Below are 5,246 nucleotides of genomic sequence, written 5' to 3' on the forward strand. Positions count from 1 at the left end.
AACCCACTCAAATATAGATGAGTCCAAACATTCCACTCTTTAATAACTTTTCTATTTTCACAATTAGAGCAAGGACATCTTAACATACATGTTTTTGCTTCCGGTTGTCGGTGAACTAACCCCATGAATTCAGTTATACCTCGTTGGTATTCTTCCGTAAGCAATCTCGTGTTCGGATCCAAATGAGGTCGATCGATCCAAGAACGAAAATAATTTGAAGAAGACATATTTTTTATGAATCAAATTCGTGTGTAAATAGAGTAAGAGGGAGGATGAAGATATGGAGTGAATGAAGAGGAAGAGGGGTGCTTGTATTTATAGTTGAAATCCTGCTGACAGACCGAGGAAATTCCGACGGAAACAGCTAGTTCGTCGGAATTTCCTCGGAATTTTTAAAATCCCCCAACGGCTCTCTAACGGCTATAATATATCCTCGGAATTCATCGGTTTTTTCGAGGAATAAGTTTTTCCTCGGTATTCCATAAGAATATTCCGACGGATTAGTATTTCCTCGGAATTCCGTCGGTATATTCCGAGGAAATTCCGAGGAAACCAAATTGTGTGTTTCCTCGGGATATTCCGAGGATTTCATTTTCCGTCGGAATGTCCGTCAGAATACGCTGTTTTCTTGTAGTGCATGCAGCGGGGCTTGCTTGGAGCTTCTACGGTAACCAAAGTGAGCGAATCAGCTCTCATAATCAACCTGTAGTGTTTGTGATCTCGTCCCTTTTGGCAGAAGGACTAGCAATACTCTCAGCGATGGAACACGCCATCGCCCTTCGGATGAAACGAGTGGTATTTGAATCGGACTCCTTGCAATTGGTGGCGTCAATTGCAGATGGATCTAGCTTCTCTGACCTCCATGGCGTCCTCTCCGACATCTATCTCTTATCAATTTCCTTTGATTCTGTTTTGAAGATTCTGTTGCTAAGAAAATTCTCTCAGACTTTGTGTTGACCCAGACCATTTAACCGGTTTGGTTTAAATCAATGAAATTTCGCTGGTGCACAAAAAAAAATCTTTAGGTTTGGCTACACTTTTTCTTTTCTCTTTCCACAATCTTTACGGGTAACGATGAACTCGAACCTATAAATGAATTACTCATGATAGGTACGTTGCTTCCTAGTTGTTGTTTTTGATAGACAATGTCACATTGCTTACCAAATCTAATATATTATTATAAAAATATTTTTGAGGTTTTCGTTTGGTTGTTTTAAGCTGATAGATATATAATTTTTTTATCTGAAATATAAATTCTTATCAAATATTATTATAATTTTTTTTTTGTCAGCAATATTATTATAACTTTTAAATCATAGATAATTCTGAAATATATATTTTTTATCTGAAATATAAACTGGAAAAAGGATAGACGTCTTCTTATTTATTTACACGATTATTATTGTAAATAATTTTTTCTTTAATGATTCAATAAGATAATAATCAGATTTCTCAAAAAAAAGATAATAATAAAAAAAAGAGGGCAATAATCAATTAATTAATTGACACATGTAATAATTATATTAATAACAGTTTTTCAAGTGTATAATTTGATTAGAAACAGGTATATAATTAGAACAAATTGTGTGTTTTGTTGTTTTGGTTTTATTTTCTCGTGAACGACCTAATTCTAAACAAAGAGCCGCTTCACAATTTTTTAGGCTTGGCTGCACTTTTTCTTTTCTCTTTCCACTCTCTCCTTCTTACGGGTCACGACGAACTCGAACTTATAAAGGAATTATTCATCCCTTGAACCTAGATCCGTTACTGAGGTATGTTGGCTCCTACCTGATGTTGATTTGATAGACAACGTCATATTAGATACCAAATTTTTTTGTTCTGTACTTGTTATTTATAAATCATTAAACCTATCTAGCTTATATGATTGTTTTTTTTTTGGTAAAAGCTTATATGATTGTTATTTAGTTTTATCTTTGGATAAACTTACTAATCTTATTATTGCAGATAGAGATCATGGATACTACACTTATTTTCTTGTTAGCCTATTTTGCTTTCGGCTTGGTGTTTCTTATAGTTGAGTTAGTGAGCTGTTGTCGGGAGATGTATTCTGATGATTTCATATTGACAAATACGAAAGTCACTGGTGGCGGTGATGTCTGCGACGGCAACGGCAAAGATGGAGGAGGATGTAATGGTGGTAGCGACGACGGTGGTCGTCGAGAATGTGATGTTGGTGTCGGTGAGTTAGTGGTCGTGGTGGTGGTTGTCGCGGGGGAGAATGTGGTGACGGCGGAGGATTAATTCCACTTTCGTGTTGAACTTTAAGTGGTTTTTTGTTTTTTGTTTTTTTGTTTTTGGTTTATTTTATAATTTTAAATAGTTAATTTTACTAATTTCGTAGACATTCTGATCCCATAGATGTGGTTATGTTCTACGTATTCTTTCCACTCTACTTGAGATCATAATCACATCTTCTTCCAATTCTTTTCATTAAACTCCCATCAGATTCTCTTCTAACCTTTATGTCCTTTAAACAGTCGTCGTGATGACGTTGCAAGACAAGATTCTTGTTTTTTTTGTTGATTCTCCGGTTTGTTTCATGATTTGTGTTTGTTTCTTCTTGCCTGATTTGGAAGTTATTACTTATTTGGAACCTCTAGAAGAAATTTCATTGGCATCTTATGAATGTGCTGGTACTTCCCTACACCAAAATTGTGAAAACTTCTCAATCATGTGAAATATATTGATCGCAGAACCATTGGTTGGCTGTGGATCATAAGGATCGTTGGATACAGCCGAATGTTTGTTGTTACATCTCAAAACTTTTGACTGGAGAGACTATAGAGGAACAAAAGTTGAGAAAGAGGTGGCTATTTATATTCTGAGGAACGCGAAGCGGTTAGTGACTGCAAGTATCTATCCTGGCTCAGTCAAGTTAGTGAGCGAACATCAGATGTTTGAGGAATTGGAGATTCCAACCAGGAGTTCAGGAGACACATATGACTTTAACATGGCCTACTTATAGGTTGCCTCGTTTCCGAGAGTTCAATGATCCACTACCTTCGGTATGTAACCCGAGCTCGGTTCCTGAATGTGTGTCATTCCATCTAGAAACTTTTCAATGGAGTCTTTACACAGGAAGAGAGGAAAAGAGAGAAATCCTTCTTTACATCCTGCAGAACGCTCCTTATTTAATAACCGCTGCGGTCTCTGTATCTTCACCTGATGGCCTGGAGAGCGAGCTACTGTTGATCGAGAAGTGGAAATGCATGCCTAAGGCTTCAACATCTTGTCAGCTTGTAACTCGACATAGGTAATATGATTTTGTTAACGTTTCCTAGAAAATTTTGTTTTAACTCTCAGTCAAAAACTACATTTTGATGCAATGTCTTTATTATGTGAAACTGAATTTTTACTTAATTATTGTTGGGGTTTCTTTTCTTCGTTGACAAAAATAAAACAGAGTTTTGTATGAAATCTTGTGGATGAGAGGTTGAAGATTGCGGGAACCGGAATTCACACCGTCGAGATTTGTTAATCGGAGGAAAGCCAAGCTAACCAAGCCTTCCATGAAGGTCCCAGTTATCTGCTGGGCCACACACAACACAATCAATATGAAAGAGTCAAAAGTAATAAATTGTAAAAGAGCGAAAAGAGAACAAAGAGGTCTTATTTCCGAATTCGCGTTTGAGCGTGAACAACAGGTAAGATCCTAGGCCACGAGAGCTGTCGGTACGTTCGCTAGTGTAGCCACCTAAGTTCTAACCTAGTCGAGTCGCAGCTCGATAGTAAAAACGAAAAAATGCCTAAATTGCTCTAAGTATTAAGTTTGCTCTGAGAAAGCTCTTTCTTGCCCCTCGCCTTAAGCCCTCCTTATATACTCTCTCTAGGTCGGTTTGCACATTTTCCTGGGCCAGATTCGTCGCGAGACGGGCTTTTCCATTTTTCGTCACCCTTCATGATTATCTTCGGAAACTTGACATTTATCTTTTCCTGCGAATAAAAAATAGACCGTCATATCAGCCTTTGGCTCATTCCTGCTCTAAAATCGATAAGTGGCCGTTTAGCCGCGGTTCAGGCCCCTTTTGGGCCGTTTTGGGACTTAGACGTTTTTACGATTTTTCCTAAGAAACAGCCGTTGGTTTTTCCGAAAGGATTCCAATTCCCCGTATAGTTAAGGCAATTGGTGTTCAAGCTAACCATAGCCATTTTATAGCAGGCAAGAATCCATTTCGACGACCAAGTTTTTATAACTTTTCCCGAAGTCTTTCTTTGATAATCCTAAGCGAGACGAGACATGGGTATTGCGTCCAAGGGCCCGAGGATTGTGTTACGGGAACTTAGACGAGGATGCACGGTTTCGGGACGGGAGGTCGGTCCTCGCCCATGGACGAGGTGACCTCGGCGCGGGTCGTCCTCGTTCAGGGGCGAGGTGACCTCGGTTAAGACGGTCCTCGCTTACGATCGAGACCTCATCCAGACTGATCCTCTTCTCGACATTCCTCGGTTCGCATCCGCGAAAAACTGTCTTTTACTTGATTAACCGTTTTCCGGGAATGTCTAGTTTTCAAGGATTGATCGAGAGTTGGTTTTCCGGGAACTTTCAAGCATTGATTCCGTCGTGACCGGTTTTGACCCCAACAAAGATAAAGAAATGGTGAATGATATTAATTTTTCTTTGCCTCTAAGGTTTGATGAAGTGTTAGTTACTTAGTTAAAGTTGCGGAAACACTTTTGATTAATGATCTTATCATGATCAGTCATAAGATTCATGAGACTTGAAACAATTACTAAAGGATCATGTATATCTTTTAATTAATTTAGGGGCCGAATAATATACATGTTAACTAATGACGTTTTGAGAACTATAGCCGAATGTTTCATTTCGCATGCACTAGACCAGCTCTGGATCTTATCGATGACTATTATACTAAACCGTTCATGACTATTATACTAGGGTTTTCTGCAAAAAAACCCTCAATGTGGTTTTTTTTTGCAAATTAATCCGCGAACTCAAAAACCCACGGGTCAACCCTCCAAGTGCCAGTCAAACCGCAATATAACCCTCGGCCATATTTATGTGTATTTGACTGTGTATAATTTTAACATTTTTTCAATACTAGGTCGTTTTGGCGCTAATTTTTTAATGAAAAAAATTTGTTGAACCCCACCTTCATTGTGCATTTACGCAAGCTCCCATGTCCGAGAAAAACAAGGTCATTTCGTTTTAGAAATCTATATAATTGCGTTTGTTAAGTAAACAAATATATTTGTTGGCCGAGATG

The sequence above is a fragment of the Brassica oleracea genome, chromosome C9 (genome assembly GCF_000695525.1).
Source record: "Brassica oleracea var. oleracea cultivar TO1000 chromosome C9, BOL, whole genome shotgun sequence".
Lineage (NCBI taxonomy): Eukaryota > Viridiplantae > Streptophyta > Magnoliopsida > Brassicales > Brassicaceae > Brassica > Brassica oleracea.